This window comes from Symphalangus syndactylus, chromosome 10 (genome assembly GCF_028878055.3).
Source record: "Symphalangus syndactylus isolate Jambi chromosome 10, NHGRI_mSymSyn1-v2.1_pri, whole genome shotgun sequence".
In the NCBI taxonomy this organism is placed as follows: domain Eukaryota; kingdom Metazoa; phylum Chordata; class Mammalia; order Primates; family Hylobatidae; genus Symphalangus; species Symphalangus syndactylus.
In genome coordinates, this window is record NC_072432.2 from 17249389 (window position 1) to 17266732 (window position 17344).

The following is a 17344-nucleotide window of genomic DNA, read 5'->3' on the forward strand; positions in this document are numbered from 1 at the left end:
GATGGGAGGATCACTTGAGCTTGGGAGGTGGAAGTTTGGAAGTTGCAGTGAGCCAAGATGGCATAACGTGCACTCCAGCCTGGGCGACACAGCAAGACCCTGTCTCAATAAAAATTAGATTAAATTAATGTCCCATCTCTTGCAAGCTTCAGACACACATCCCTATTGCTTTTCTCCGCGTGGGTCGCTCGGCGATGGGGTTGGGGATTTTCACGGTGATGTCCCCCAACTCGAACTTCACACCTTGACCGAGGACCCCCGGGAGGCGGCCGCGAGGACACCAGCGCGGCGGGGCCTGGCCCTTTAAGCGTTGCGGGCGCGCGCAGTGCGTGCCTGAGGATCGCGAGTCCCGGCGGCGCGAGCGCGCACGGGTGGGCGCGCACGGGGAGAACGCGCGGTGGGGCGGCCCGGGACAGTCTGCGCCGGACGGGCGGCGGCGTGAGGGCTCCGGGTCGCTGGCTGTGGGGACACCTCAGTCCCGGAGTAGGGGTCTCCCGCGAGGTGAGTGTGGCCCTAGGACTCCGGGCAGGGCTGGAGCGACGGGAGGGCGTCCCGGCGGCGGTGGCGGCACTTGGGTCTGGCTAGGACGCCGGCGGGTCGGGCAGAGAGGGGGCGCCGGACCCTGCCTTGCGCGCTCCTCGCTCCGACTGGGGGAGCCCGGCGCCGCTGCAGAGGCCACCTGGTGCCCGACCCGCGACCCCGGGGCGTCGCTGCCTTCTCGGGGGCCTCGGAGTCGGGGCGCGGCGGGGAGCGCGCTGGGTTCCGAGTCTGGGGCTATCCTGGGGGCGCAGGGGTGGAGGCGGGTTTCCCAGCCTTGGGCGCAAAGCGTCCCCGCTGTCCCCACCGCTCGTCCCCCCAACCCGGGACCGCTGTCCTTTGCGCCGTGGGACCCCCATGCGGCCTCGGGGAGAGGGTGCGGGTCCGACACGGCGGGCGGAGCCACCTGTTCCACCCGGGCCCCCAGGTCCTGGAATCACGCGGGGATGTGCAGGGTCTGCCCAGCCCAGCGCGGCGGGAGGGACTAAAATAGAGGAGAAAATGTGTCCCGTGTGATGAAATTGAAAAAGCAGTAAAATAAACTCCAGTATTTCTCCAAGGCTTTGAAAGTTTCCCAGTATTGTTTTACGGAGTCTAAATTTAAGCATCTAGTTGTTTGGTGTATTTTTTCCTTAACCGCAGGAACTAACCTCAAAACTTTTAACTCTTTACCAGAACCTAGTGCGTGCAGAGCAGAAAAAGTGAGTGAAGGAAAATGACTGTGTGTGTGTTTTTCCACCCTAAACAGAGTAAAATGTTCAGATCTGTAGGAAGAAGGTTCTTTCTGGCTCCAATTTTAACGGAGAACATTTTTTAAAAATCGATATTTCTGAAAGGTATCGAAAGACCAAACCAGGCATACGTGGAAACTTGAGGGAAATATTCATAGGAGAAAACTTTATTAAAAATACTTTTTACATTATTTTTTAAAAACACTACATAAAAGTGCCCCAGCATGCACTAAAAAGTTTGCCCTCCAAGTTCCGTGTCTGAATGTTACTGATTGTTTTTCTAGGTGGAGGAGGTATTTTCGTTCATGAAGCCAGTGTGGAAATACAAACAAATGCCCTATTGACTTGGGATTGGGTGGGAAGGATGGAAGTTGTCTAAAATCTTTCTTGCCAAAGTTGACAGCGTATGTATGGAATCTTGTGTGTTTTCTTGTCCAGACTAGTAATAGCCATGTTAAAGTGACTATATTCCTTGGTAACAGCACTTCAAATGAGCTTTCTTTGGAAATTTTAGGTGCTGATGATTTAAAAGTAACACATTTTCTCCATTACTAGAAATCAGAAATCCAAAATTAGAGTGATAGTGGAGCGAAGGCTGGAAAGAGGAGCGATGCTTTTAGGAAGGTCTGAGCGTGTTTGAATCTGTGGTTGCTGGGGGTAGGGGAGTTGCCCATTAATTCATTCAGGAATATTTGTAGACTGACCACCTACAGCTCGCGGAGCCGTGACTGGTCATCCAGCCTACAGTCATTTCTAGATAACAGCCACATGGCCCCAACTGATTAAAACCAGATCAAGCAAGCCTTCATCAGCAGCTGAAGAGATACCTGGCCTTGGTTCCAAAGTTCTCAGACACCCAAGGCGCCCAGAGTTGGCACTGTGTGTTGATTTGGAAGATCATCTCAGATAACTCCAGGAGTGGAGCCTGGAAACCTGAAGGGGGAGAGAGGAAGGGCCTGCGTAGAGCAGAGCTGAGAACCCGGGAGCCTCTAGAACTAGAAGTTCAAGTGCATCTTATCTGCAGTGTTGTGGGACAGCTACCAGTGGCACAGAGGCCATTCGGGAGGTGCCAGGGGAATCCTAGGAACATCCCAGAACCTGAGCTCTTTCCTTTGACGGTGAAGGCCATCGTTGCGTTTCACTTTCCTTTGCACTTGGTGGCTTGCTTCCTAGATGCCTGTGTGCTCTAAGAAGAGGGCCTTGCAATTCCGCCCCTGACTGACTGCAGCCATCCCGCTCCACTCTGAGGGGTCTCCTGGCCACCATAGGAAAGCCTGTGTTCATGGAGGCACTGCCCTCTGCACGGGTTATGTCCAGCCAGTGGCATCAACAGCCTCTGTCTGCGGAACCCACAGTGAAGCTGCCGCTCTCCGTAATGCCCTTGTCCCCTTTCTACACTGGCAGCATTCATCTTGAAACCTAAGAGTATTTTAAGAAAGTTGGTGCTGGGTTTCTAATCTGTGCATTCAGGATTGGCAGGGAAGGACCGTATGGGGAGAGCATTCTGCCTTGTCAGACAGGGATGGGGGAGCTCTTCGTGAACGTGCCTCTTCGGACTGGGTATTGCCAGAGACTGTAGCACTGTGAAGACTTGATGCTGTTTATCTTTTTTATTATAGTCAAATACATAGAACATAAAATTTACCACTTTAAAGTGCACAAATCAGTGGCATTAAGTACATTCCATTCCCAATGTTATGCAATCATCACCGCTATCAAGTTCCAGAACTTTTTCATCACTCCAAAAGGAAACCCATTAAGCAGACGATTCCCATTCCCCTCTCCCAACCTCTGGCAACCACTGATCTCCTTCTGTCTCGGTAGACTTGACCCTTCTGGATGTTTATACAGATGGAATCTTAAAATCTGTGGCCTCTTGTGTCTGGCGTCTTTGACTTAGCACAGTGTTTTTCAAGGTCCGTCCATGTCATGGCGTGTGTCATTGCTTCCCTCCTTTTTATGGCTGAATAATGTTCCATTGTGTGGACAGATCACATTCTATTTACCCATTCATCAGATGAATGACTTTGGGTTGTTTCCACCTTTTGGTTATTGTGAATCGTACTGCTATGAACCGTTGTGTACAAGTTTTTGTTTGAACACCTGTTGTCAATTCTTTTGGGTCTGTACCTGAAAGTAGAATTCCCGGGTCATATGGTAATTCTGTGATTAACTTGCTGAGGAGCTGCCAACTGTTTTCTATAGCAGCTGTACCATTTTGTGTTCCCACTAGCAACGTGTGAGGGTTCTAGTTTCTCAACATCTTTGTCAACCTACTTGTTATTTTCCCCCGCCTATTTATTTATTTATTTATTTATTTATTTATTTATTTTTTGAGACAGAGTCTCGCTCTGTTGCCCAGGCCGGAGTGCAGTGGTGTGATCTTGGCTCACTGCAAGCTCCGCCTCCCATGTTCACACCATTCTCCTGCCTCAGCCTCCTGAGTAGCTGGGACCACAGGCGCCCACCACCACGCCCGGCTAATTTTTTGTATTTTTAGTAGAGACGGGGGTTTCACTGTGTTAGCCAGGATGGTCTTGATCTCTTGACCTCGTGATCCGCCTACCTCGGCCTCCCAAAGTGCTGGGATTACAGGCATGAGCCACTGCACCTGGCCTTTTTTTTTTTTTTTTTTTTTTCTGAGATAGGGTTTCACCTGTTGCCCAGGCTGGAGTGCAGTGGCACGATCTGAGCTCACTGCAGCCTCAGACGTCCAGGCTCAAGTGATCCTCCCACCTCAGCCTCCGGGGTAGCTAGGACCACAGGCACATGCCACCACGTCCAGCTGTGTTTTTGTGTTTTTTGTAGAGACTGGGTTTTGCTGTGTTACCCAGGCTGGTCTCAAACTCCTGGGTTCAAGCGATCTTCCCACATCTGCCTTCCAAAGTGCTGGGATTACAGGCATGAGACACCACGCTTGGCCTTCCTTTACAAAAAAAAAAAAAAATTCCAGTCCTCCTAGTGGGTATGAAGTAGTATCTCACGGTGGTTTTGGTGCATTTCTCGAATGACTTCGATTCTGGACATCTCTTCAGATGCTTGTTGGCCACATCTTTAGAGAAATGTCTGCTGAGAACTTGATTCTCTTTTTGTGTTAGCTTTCATATCGTGAAATTTTGCATGTGACTAAGTACAGTTATTTGTATAGGGCTTGGTTTGTATATTTAGGTTCCTTCCTAAAGCTTCTGTTGTGGGTTTTTTCCTGCTTTCTCTTTTAGGCTGCTGCTGCTTCTCCTCGGAAGCCAGTTGTCTGACTTGTGCTTTGTCATTTTTAATCTTCTGCCTGTTGTAGTTCTTGACCCCAAGCCTGGGGTATTGATCAGTTCATCTGGCAGTACAGTATCTGTGGATTGACCACGTACAATGTGCCAAGCTGTTGGGCGGGTCATTGGGCATATGAACATAGAAGTCCTCTTTTTTTTTTTTTTTTTGAGACATGGTCTCACTCTGTCACCTAGACTGGAGTGCAGTGGCATAATCACAGCTCACTGCAGCCTCGACCTCCCAGGCTCAGATGATCCTCCCCCTTCAGCCTCTAGAGTAGCTGGGACTACAGGTGCGTGCCACCATGCCTGCCTAATTTTTGTCTTTTTGATAGAGATGAGTCTCGCTGTGTTGCACAGGATGGTCTTGAACCCCTGGGTTCAAGCAATCCCCCCACCTTAGCCCCTGAAAGTGCTGGGATTACAGGCAAGAGCCACCTTCTTTTTTTAATATACATCTCTTTGCGATGTGCACAGATTACATTTTATTTTTTTTAATTAGGTTAATGGGCACATCGGGAAAAAGAACGGTACTACACTGGAATTTAAGGGATCTGCGTCAGGTTTCAGCCTCCGATAGCTGTGTGGCCTCAGGGTTCACCCTTCACCCTTCCGGAACTTGGATTCCTGGTCTATAAAATTTGGGGTAAGACTGAATGACTTCTCAGACCTTGAAACTGGAGTTTCACTATATATAGCTTTCCTTTACAGACCTGATTCTGGGGGTATTTCAAACCATTTAGTTTGCACATATTACTTAAAGGAACTCTCTGTGTGAAAAAAAAATGTCTATACTCTTTTGTACTAGACTATAAACAGGTGAGTTGGGTCCATTGCTGCCTCCAGAAATAGTGCAATTGGTATTTTCTATAAATATTCAGAGCATTTCGGCCAGGTGCGGTGGCTGACACCTGTAATCCCAGCACTATGGGAGGCCAAGGCAGGTGGATCACCTGAGGTCAGGAGTTTGAGACCACCCTGGCCAACATGGTGAAACCCCATCTCTACTAAAAATACAAAAAATTAGCTTGGCATGGTGGTGCGCGCCTGTAATCCCAGCTACTTGGGAGGCTGAGGCAGGAGAATCGCTTGAACTCGGGAGGTGAAGGTTGTAGTGAGCTGAGATCACGCCACTACACTCCAACCTGGACGACAGAGTGAGACTCTTTCCAAAATAAATAAACAAACATGCCGAGAGTTTAAAGAGTTGTAGTGAAGATTTGAGTTCCTAACACTCTGGGAATACGGAGGTGACTAAGGCAGTGTGGGCCCTGCTCCCATGAAGCTTTGCTTGGGTAAAGGAGACATTCAGTGTCCAATGTGAATTGATAACAGAGACCCACAGGTGTTTTGGGAGCAGAGGACAGAGAGTCTTTCTGTCAGGGGTGTCAGAACACCAGCTGGAGAATGTAGCATTTGAGCTGGGCCAACAAGGGCAGTATAGGGGAAAATTTAGGCCAACATGGTAGAATCGAGGAGTCAGTTATTATGCTGCAAGGGGTTAGCCTTCCAGTCGGGGGCATGGACCAGCGAAGGTTTCTGAGTAGGCTGCAGTGGCAGATCTTGTTTCCCGGCTCTCCTGTGGAGTAGACATTTACATATGGAGGGATTAACTGGAAGTTGAACAGGATGTTAGGGACTGAGGAAGGCAGCATAGAAAAAGGAAGATATAAGATGGTATGAACAAGGGGAAGACACCTGGGCATGTCAATTGTCGAATTGAATTTTAGGTACAAAAAGAAGTTTTTTAAAAAGTATTACATACCCGGGCATGCTAGATCATGCCTGTAATCCCAACACCTTGGGAGGCCAAGGTGGGAGGATTGCTTGAACCCAGGAGTTTGAGACCAGCCTGAGAAACATACGGAGACCTCCATCTACAAGACATTAAAAAATTAGCCAGGTGTGGTAGTGTGCACCTGTAGACCCAGCTACTCATGACGCCGAGGCAGGAGATGCTTGAGCCCAGGAGGTTGAGGCTACAGTGAGCTGTGATTGTGCCACTGCATTCTAGCCTGTAAGAACAGAGTGAGACTCTGTCTCAAAAAAAAAAAGAAAAAGTATTGTGCTGGAGTAGAAAGCTAGAACCAGCTCTGTCAGACTTGCCAAACTGACTTAGAGGCGCTGTACCACGGTTTTTTCGTATGCCACAAATTGCCCATCTACACCAGGTAACCAATGAATTTGTTGCATGAGCTCATGCTAACGCCAGCAGTATCACTTTGAGATGGCACTAAAATGTACATGAGGTGAGTCTGCTCTGTTTTCTTTTTTTTTCTTTACTTCTGTTTTTTTTTTTTTTTTTTTTTAAGACTGAGTCTCACTCTGTCACCCAGGCTGGAGTGCAGTGGCGTGATCTTGGCTCACTGCAGCCCCCACCTCCTGGGCTCAAGCAATTCTCCCACCTCAGCCTCCGGAGTATCTGGGACTACAGGCGTGTGCCCCCATGCCTGGCTAACTTTTGCATTTTAGTAGAGACGGGGTTTTGCCATGTTGGCCAGGCTGGTCTCGAACTCCTGAGCTCAAGTGATCCACCCGCCTCAGCCTCCCAAAGTGCTGGGATTACAGGTGTGAGCCACTCTGCCGGCCACAATAGGCAGTTTTTCAGCCCTCCTCTCCCCGCTCCGTGGACCGTCCCACCTTTTGGAGTCTCTTCCATGTCCATTATTGCACTCTGTGCATTTATGTGGACCCATCATGAGAACATGCAGTGTTTGACTTTCAGAGTTAGAGTTTGACTTTCACTTAGGATAATGCCTTCAGTTCCATCCATGTTGCTGCAAAAGACATGATTGCATTCATTTTTATGGCTGAGTAGGCATCCGTGGTGTTTATATACCACATTTTCTTTATCCTGTCATCTCTCAATGGAGGCCTAGATTGATTCCGTGACGGTTACTGTGAACAGCACCGCGGTAAAGGTACAAGTGCAGGTGTCTTTTGATGTAATGATTTCTCTCCCTGTAGGTAGATAACCAGTAGTGAGATTGCTGGGTCCTGTGGTAGTTCTAGGTTTAGTCCCTGAGAAATCTCCATTCTGTTTTCCATAGCCGACTCTACCCTTGAGCTACTTAAAGGTGTCCTGATTTCTCTGAGAGAGGTTGATAGGCATTCCTTAGACTTCTGAAAATAGTAACATGGGAACTGTTAGTTGGAGTCTTCCAGTTTTTTCAACAAACATTTGGTGGTCCCCATTGCTTAAAAATGTGCTAAAACCCCCTGCTTTCTCTCTGCCCTATTAAAACTGGGTAATGCCTTTGTGCCCACAGGCTTGGATTGACTTGAGGAATTTGCTAGCAGGTTCCCCAGAGGTATAGGAAGAGCAGGAGGAGAAGCAGCCTCTAGCTCCTCCCCAGGGAGGAGGTGGTTACTGGCCTTACCTTACTGACATCATGCGTCATCCGGCTCGCAAACGGACTGGTGGAAGATGAGGTTAAAAGTTTCATGCGTTGGATTCCCAGCAGGAGGTCTTGTGTGAGCTTGTTCCACCCTGGTGTGGATTTAAATCTGTTCAACTTGAGATAAGATATGTAAATCAGACCACGGCTGCCAGTCTAACCAGGTGTTATAAATACCAGTGCTAAATGAACATGCTCTAAGCCAGCTTTCTTTTCACTGGGAGCATGGATTAAAAATTCAGCCAAGAATTTTGAGCTTCTTGGGGTGGGGGTGTTGGAGCACTGTAGAACCCTATAAAACAATAAGGTGTAATTCCTTCCTAGCAAGAAGTACTACATTTATCTCATTAGTGAAGCACATATTGGGTGCTCAGTAATATTTGCTAAGCAAATAAAGACAAAGCACACAAACTTGTTTCACAAAAGTAGAATGACTTCAACTGGAATTTCCTTCTATCCATAAATAATTTGCTCAGGAATCCAGAAATGTAATAGACATACCAACTGTCCATTTTTCAAAAATGAGCTGAGTAAAAAATGTGCAGGGTCTCTCTTCACAAACATTTCTTTTTTCAATTTTCATTATTTTCCAAAACCTCGGAGATTGATACCAATTTGCAAACATTGCATCAGCTAGAACTGTTCCCCAGCTAGACTCTGCTCTGGTTGACCTCCCCTCGCCTTCCTTCTGGGTCATTCCTTTTCGTTACTAGGACCCAATCAGATGTCTGGTCACGATTGTTTTCAGGTGAGATTTTACTTTAGGAAAATCTGGTTTTGGTATCTTTTTCAGTGATGGCGAACCGGTAGTAGGAAACTTCTTCCCTCGGGGCCTGTTAACCCAGCCTCTCTAGGTAAGGCGACCTGGTGAACTTGTTTGCTTTAAGTGTGGGCGAATCAACTACTTCCATGTGATGGGAGTAAATCACTGCTCCTACTAACACAGCTGAAACTATTCACAACAGAGACAGTTTGAAATCAACCTTGTTTTTGTACATTGTTCAGAAAGTGCTTTTTATTTTAAAAAAATTAAATTTAAAATTAAAAAAAAAAGTGAAAGCATGATCATTCTTCCAGGAAGTAGAATTACTAGCCTTTTAAAATCTGTGTTTAAGATTCTAAGTTCTTACGTAAGGCATTTCAGAAGGGAAATCCCAATTTGGAGGAAAAGCAGAATCATATGAAAAGGGTGCTAACCCGTGACCGCATCGACGATTCAAAACTCCAGAACAAAACTGCCCACACTCCCAGCAGCCAACTTCCACCTGGATCTTTCTTTGATCTTCAGTGCTGGGATATAGTCCTAGTTTGCTTAGGGAGAATTTTTGGAAGCATTCTTTTCTTTCCAAGGTTTTTTTCTTGAAATTGAGAAATAGCGCAGAGTAAAGAGTAGTTGCTTCATATGCTTCATATTTATTTTACTGCAGCCTCTGTATTTCTGTGGAGGCCCATTTTTAAGATTAATTTCGGTCATGGATTACACTTGGAGATGCATACACATTCATATTGACGTGGATTACCTATTAATATTGGGAGGCGTTACTGGGTTAGCGTGTGTAATGTTTATTGGTGTCAACTTTTTAATACATCGTTATTTATGAAGCTGGGTTAAGCATCCTTTCTACTGCTGTGTTTAAAGTCACTCCCCTCATCCGCCCCATTTCCCGATTTAAATGTATAAATTAGATGAGATTAATTTCTCCTAAGTTGGAAGGACTTGATCTATAAATATGGTGGAGAGGGAGGGATAATAACCACACTGATGTTAACATGTTTGAAACGACTCTTAAGTATTCAAGCTTTTCTTTTAGATCCAAGGTCTGTTTTTAGGGTGCTCTATCCTTTTTTTTAATAAGATGGTTTTAGAGTTTTGTTTTGTTTTTGAGACAGGGTGTCACTCTGTCACCCAGGCTGGAGTGCAGTGGCTTGGTCTTTGCTTAGGGCATCCTCCACCTCCCAAGTTCAAGCAATTCTCCCACCTCAGCCTCCCGAGTAGCTGGGATTACAGGCACATGCCACCATGCCCGGCTAATTTTTGTATTTTTTGGTAGAGACAACATTTCACCTTGTTGGCCAGGCTGGTCTCAAACTCCTGACCTCAAGTGATGCACCCACCTCAGCCTCCCAAAGTGCTGGGATTACAGGCTGGGTTTAGAGTTTTTAAACACTAATTTTGGTTAAGTAACAAATAGTGATTAAGTCTGTATTTTGTGACAAGTATTATACAAAATGTTGTGGCTTTTTTTTTTTTTTTTTTTTTAGGTCTTTGCTGGGTGCAGTGGCTCACACCTGTAGTCCCACCTCAGGAGGCTGAGGCAGGAGGATTGTTTGAGCCCAGGTGGTCCAGGCCAGCCTGGGTAATGTAGTGAGACCCCATCTCCAAAAAAATTTTTTTAAATAAAAAGCTTTGCCGGCTGGGTGTGGTGGCTCACACCTGTAATCCCAGCACTTTGGGAGGCCAAGATGGGTGGAAGGTCAAGATGGGTGGATCACCTGGGTCAGGAGTTCGAGACCAGCCTGGCCAACGTGGTGAAACCCCATCTCTACTCAAAATACAAAAATTAGCTGGGTGTGGTGGCTGGTGCCTATAATCCCAGTTACCCTGGAGGCTGAGGCGGGAGAATCGTTTGAACCCAGGAGGTGGAGGTTGCAGTGAGGCAAGATCATGCCATTGCACTCCAGCCTGGGTGACAAGAGTGAGGCTCCATCTCAAAACACACAAAAAAGAGCTTTGCCTACAAGGAGTTTATCATCTAATGGAGGAAAATAAGAATTACATGCAGAAACTTTATGGGATCAATTGTATCCAAGTGGGGAAAATGGCACATAGAGTGAGCAAGCGGTGGGTATCAACAGCAAGCTCGGGAGTCTGGCGGGGAGGCCAGTGATGAGGGAGTCACGAAGGCTTGACCGTGTTCGGTAGAGTTTTTGAGCTAAGCTTTGAAGCCTGGGAGGAGGGCAGCAGGGAGGCAGTGGGAAGGGGTTCCCAAGTGAGTAGCTCTTTTTTTTTTTTTTTTTTTTTTTTGAGACAGAGTCTCGCTCTGTCGCCCAGGCTGGAGTGCAGTGGTACAATCTCAGCTCACTGCAACCTCTGCTTCTCGGGTTCAAGCGATTCTCCTGCTTCAGGTTCCCAAATAGCTGGGATTACAGGCACTCGCCACCACACCCAGCTAATTTTTGTATTTTTAGTAAAGACGGGGTTTCACCATGTTAGCCAGAATGATCTCGATCTCTTGACCTCGTGACTCACCCACCTTGGCCTCCCAAGGTGCTGGGATTACAGGCGTGAGCCACAGCACCTGGCCGTGAATAGCACTTTCATAGGAGACCTGGTTCATATCGTGGAAAGGAAGGTGGAAGAGGCAAGGCTAGGCCAGATTCTAGAGAGACACATTTTAAAGCCTCGCATTCTTGCAGATTGGCTCCTTGGCAGTACAGGTGAGGAAAATGAAAACTCAGCCACCTGGCAGGGCGCAGTGGCTCACACCTGTAATCCCAGCACTTTGGGAGGCCGAGGCTGGTGGATCACCTGAGGTCAGGAGTTCGAGACAAGCCTGGCCAACCTGGTGAAACCCTGTCTCTACTAAAAATACAAAAATTAGCCAGGCGTGGTGGCAGGTGCCTGTAATCCTAGCTACTTGGGAGGCTGAGGCAGGAGAATCATTTGAACCCAGGAGGCAGAAGTTGCAGTAAGCTGAGATGGTGCCACTGCACTCCAGCCTGGGTGATGGAGTGAGAATCTGTCTTAAAAAAAAAAAAAAAAGAAAAAGAAATGTTAGTTATTGAAATATCTGGTAGTTTACAGGTGGGTGTGATATGAGTGTTGGTTTCTTTTGACCTTGGAGGAAGAAAACGCTCTAGGAGCCCCAGCTCCTCTTACCTCTGCCTGAGGTTGGCTTTGTGCGCTTGTGTCTGAATGTGCAACTTTGGTGCGGCGGGGACAGGGATGACATGGACATTGGGCTTGGTGTGTGAACGCAGAGAAGGAACCAGGCGTGTGCTCAGAGCTCTCGGGTGTGTCATGATAACTAGGGTAAAATCCTATTTTTACGAAAGTAGTCTATAAATTATTTTTAGAGTAAAAAGGAAATGGTTAATTTAGTCTAAGAGTGTGTTTTTGTTTTTTAAAGCCCTACTTAAGTTGAATAATAGAAAACAAACAATGGATGGACTCAGTTTCCTTTAATTTATGAATTGAGTTTAAAAAACTATAGAAGAGTCTTGACATCATTCATTGCTTCCTTTTCCAGTACATTTCTTATTATAAAACTCATTTTTGTTAATACACAATTACATAAAAATAGGAAGTAACACAGAACCAGATAGAAACTATGAAGAAGCAGGACTCTCTTCTTCGTTTGAGTAAAATCAAAGCAAAGTGCCTGTCACATAGAAGACACTGATGCCTGTTCACATGGATGAATGTTGTCAAGAGCCACTAGCATTAGGGCCAACAATGGCTGTTTTGTGTTTCCTGATCTTTATTTTCACCCACTGCTTACCCATATGAAGAAGCCCACTCATGGTAATGAGCGGGGTGATTCAGAAAGAGTTCCCACTGTGAAACGCTCTCATTCATGGTGCTCTTGAAGGTCAAGGAAAACACAGCTTTTTGAAAAGGGCTTGGCTGTTAAGTCACCATATAGGGATTTTTGGGGGATGTGGTTTTATTTATTTATCTATTTATCTAGAGACAGAGTCTCGCTCTGTCGCCCAGGCTGCAGTGCAGTGGCACAATCTTGGCTCACTGCAACCTCCACCTTCTGGGTTCAAGCGATTCTCCTGCCTCAGTCTCCCGAGTAGCTGGGATTACAGGTGTCCACCACTATGCCTGGCTAAATTTTTTTGTTTATTTTGAGATAGAGTCTCACTCTGTTGGCCAGGCTGGTGTGCAGTGGTGTGATGTCCACTCACTGCAGCCTCCACCTTCCAGGTTCAAGCAATTCTCCCATCTCAGCTTCCCAAGTAGTTGGGATTACAGGCGCACACCACCACACCTGGCTAATTTTTGCATTTTTGGTAGAGACGGGGTTTCACCATTTTAGCCAGGCTGGTCTCGATCTCCTGACCTCAGGTGATCCTCCCACCTCGGCCTCCCAAAGTGCTGGGATTACAGGCATGAGCCACCGCACCTGGCCAGGATGTAGCTTTAAAGACAATTTCTTTCCTAAGATGTGTTTATTCTATATTTTGGAACAAATCTTCACAAAATTTACGGTGTGCACGCCAGCCCCTTCCTAGCGTGTAGATGTGCACTTTGACCCTGCTGTAGTATGTAAGTATGCTCATTGACCTCTGCCCTACTGTATATCCTGACACAGAAAGGGGGATGTCTTTTAGAAGCTCATTTCTACCTCTTTCCCAGGTCAGCTGTGCTTGTCTTGACTGTATCTTAAAAGTGCTGATTAATGGTGGGTGTCTGGACAAGGCAGGAGAGTCTATAAACCTATACCGAAGTCCTGTCTTACACACGGTTTTACTTTCCATGGTTTCAGTTACTTGCAGTCAACCGTGGTCCAAAAATATGCAATGGAAAATTCCAGAAATAAATCCTTCATAAGTTTTAAGTTGTGCACCATTCTTAGTAGTGGGATGAAGTGCATCATTCCGATCCATCGCCTCCTGCATGCGAATCCTCCTTTGCCTGGAGTCCCCACCTGCCCATCACTTAGTAGCCAACTCAGTTCTCAGATCAGCTGTCTATGTGACAGTGCTTATGTTCAAGTCACTTTTATTTAATAATTGCCCTGAAGCAGATGAGGCATGATGCTGGCTGGTAATTTGTATATGCTGAAGAGAAGCTACCAAGTGCTTCCTTGAAGTGAAAAGGTGTGAAAGTTCTCAACTTAGAGAAGAAAAAAAATCAAATGCTGAGGTCGCTGAGACCTACTGTAAGAACAAATCATCTTCTGTCTGTGAAGGTGTGAAGAAGGAAAAAGAAATTTGTATTAGTTTTGCTGTCACACTTCATACTGTACAAGTTATGGCCACTGTGTGACAAGTGCTTAGTGACATTTGTAGGTAGAAGACATGAACACAAACAAGCTCCGATTGCTGGCAGACGGGTTGGGATCGGTGCTGTCTACAGTTTCAAGCATCCACTGAGGGTCTTGGAACATACCCCCTCAGATAAGGGAGAACTGCAGCAATATAGGTACGTGGGGTTGAGTCTTCAGACCCAGCCTGGACCTGTTTTTGTGAAGTGTTTGCAATGGCAATGAGTTGGGACAGCTCTGTTTTTAAAATGTAACATAGACATGCTAAGCAAGATTGGTTCTGCATCACTTGGTTAAGAAGAATAATTTTTCCATTCACGTTCAGAACTACCAAAGACAGTAATTAGGTTGTGATTTGGTTGAAGCCGTCTGTAGGGAATCCAAGTCTTATAAGACACGATTTCCTTCCCCCACATTTACTCGGTACAAAACCTAATAGTAGAATGTGGGAAACTTCATATTACTTGTTCCAGCTTAGATTCTTCAGTAAAGTGCATTGGGTTAACCGTTCCTTTGAGCTGAACTGTGATGCTAGAAAAGGTTACCTTCGGGGTTTTTCCTCTTCCTGTTACTACACCCTTGCGGTCTTCGGACTTCCCTCCTGAATTGCCCCGGGGTTTCTAGGTGGTGCCTGTCTTTTCTTCCCTCATTAAATCATAGCTTATCTGCCTGTATCATCTCCTGACATATTGGGTCTTTCAAAGGCTCCAAGGTGCTGAAATGACCTGATAAATCATTTCTTTAACCTCCAGGAAACCTTCCTTTTCTGTGTTGGTAGCAGCCAGACTCAGGTGCCCTCCGGTGAGTGAGGTGGGCGGGTGTCTATTTTAGAACAATCAGGTCATGCGCCTCACACACACTCACCCTCAGACTCACCACTGGCTTGCGAGCCTGGCTATGCATGTAAAATACAGCTCTGGGTTTTAAATGTACATGAATAGAATTGTGCTAAGAATCTAACTCTGACTTTTCATTGAATGCTTTGAAGGTCTGTGCATGGCCTCATCCAGCTGATCTAACTGATGTGCAGTATTCCATAGTAAGCATTTACCACGTTTCTACTTATAGAAAGTTCATAGTAGGCGAAGAACCTGGACTGCCACCAACTCTTCTCAACAGCAAGCAGCACTGTATACCCATCCTGGCACGTGTTTCCATATGTTCCTAGTAGACAGCTCCCCTGGAGTGAAGGCTGAGCACTGGGATGTGTGGCTCGTAGGACACACTTAGTTTCTCTAAGTACTGCCCAGTTGCCCTACAGAAAGGTTGTGTGAATTCACTCCCAGCAGGTTCACAAAGCTTGACCCACGTTCTTGCTGAAACTTGTTATTTTTTGTCTAATTTTTGCCACTCCAGTAGGTATGAAATAATGTAGTAGTTTTAGCTTGCACTTTTTTTGTTCACTAGTGAGGTTGAACATCTGTCTTGTACTTCGTAATCATCTGGTTTCCTCATTTGTACACTGTCTGATCATATTCCTTGTTCATTATTTTTTTCTGAGTTTCTTACTGGTTTAGAAGGTTTTCTTATATTCTAGCTATCAATTCCTTATACGTATTAGACATAGTACATAGCTTCTAAGAGCTGGCAGCTTTTCTATTAATATTGTCTATGGTGTCCTTAATTTTTATGTAGACAGATGCATTGAAATTTTCACCTTATAACTTGTATTTTTTGAGTCCTAATGAATAGAATGATTAATAGAGCAAAATAGGAAATTCAGAAATAGAACCAAAAACATATAAACATTTAGTACAAATAACATTAGTATTTCAAAACAGTGGTAAAAGATGGGTCCTTCAGTACTTGGCACTTGAGCTGTCGGGTAACCTTCTTGGCTTGAGGGCAGGGAACAGGTCTCTACTCCACACATTACACTAACATGAATCCAAGGCAGATCAGATATTTAAATATGAAAAGTGGAACCATAAAAATGCTAGTAGAAATTCGAGAGGTATATTCTATATTCTTAGAGTAGGAAAGGCCTAAATTTGCAAAAACACAAGCTATAAACAAAAAGATTGATAAATTCAACTACATAAAAATAAATTCTTTAGGTCATATTACAAATTTAAAAAAAATACTTGCAATTTATATCAAACGATTTCTATTGGATAGAAATAAAACTTTCCAGTCTGTTTCACTGCTGTCTATCCTAGTACCAGTGCCTTGTGTTTTACTTACTGCTACTTTATAATAACTCCTTGGCCGGGCGTGGTGGCTCACGCCTGTACTCCCAGCATTTTGAGAGGCCAAGGTGGGCGGATCATAAGGTCAGGAGTTCAAGACCAGCCTGGGCAACATGGCGAAACCCCATCTCTACTAAAAACACAAAAATTAGCTAGATGTGGTGGGGGGCACCTGTAATCCCAGCTACTCGGGGGGCTGAGGCAGGAGAATCGCTTGAACCCGGGAGGCAGAGGTTGCAGTGAGCTGAGATCATACCACTGCACTCCAACCTGGGCAACAGAGTGAGACTCTGTCTCAAAAAAAAAAAAAAAAAAAAAAAAGACTTAAAATACAATATGGAATAGCAGTGGTGAAAACAGGAATGGTTTTTAATATTTTCCAGTAAGGTGTTTGCTGTCATTTATTTTTATTTTTATTTTCATTTTATTTATTTATTTTTGAGACAAGGTCTAGCTAGCTCTGTCACCGAGGCTGGAGTGCAGTGGTGAGATCTCAGCTCACTGCAACCTCAGCCTCCCAGTCTCAAGCGATTCTCCTGCCTCAGCCTCCTGAGTAGCTGGGACTACAGGTACACTCCTCCACCCCTGGCTAATTTTTGTATTTTTAGTAGAGATGGGGTTTCGCCATGTTTGCCGGGCTGGTTTCAAAAGCCTGACCTCAGGTGATCCTCCTGCCTTGGCCTCCCAAAGTGCTGGGATTATAGGTGTGAGCCACCACGCCCGTCCTCATTTGTTGTCATTAAAAAAAAAAAAAACTCTTATATAGATAATAGAAAAATTCCTCCTAAGTTGTGAAGTTTTAAAAACATTTCTGCATAATTTTAAGTTTCTCAAATGCTTCTTTCATCATCTATTGAGATGATTGAACGGCTTTTCTCATTTAACCTGTTAATGTGGTACATCACATTGGAAAATTAATGTTATGCCAAACTTACAATCTTGGGATTAACTCTTCTTTATCATTATTTGGTTTATAGACCCAGTTTACTAATAATTTTATTTGGGACTTTTTGCATCTGCATTCTTAAATGACTGGCTTATCATTTTTCCTTTCTCATATATTCTTTGGGTTTTGGTGTCAAGGTTTTAGTAGCCTCAAAATTAGATAGTAGGGGCTGCGCGCGGTGGCTCATGCCTGTAATCCTAGCACTTTGGGAGGCCAAGATGGGTGGATCACCCTGAGGCCAGGGGTTCGAGACCAGCCTGGCCAACATGGCGAAACCCTGTCTC

General features: G+C 45.5%; 1 protein-coding gene across 4 annotated transcripts in view; it reads left to right on the top strand.

The window, feature by feature from the left end:
- Positions 1–335: 335 nt before the first annotated feature.
- Positions 336–17344, top strand: part of PROSER2 (proline and serine rich 2) — a 50157-nt gene continuing 33148 nt past the window's right edge. The window contains exons 1-2 of one of the 4 annotated variants that reach the window (XM_063610079.1): positions 366–501; positions 5034–5177. The gene's annotated coding sequence lies outside the window, so the exon portion shown is untranslated. Of the gene's footprint in view, positions 502–5033; positions 5178–7868; positions 8004–8722; positions 8784–13996; positions 14084–17344 lie in introns of those variants that run through there. The other 3 variants (XM_063610080.1, XM_055296527.2, XM_063610081.1) reach the window with 3 other exon arrangements.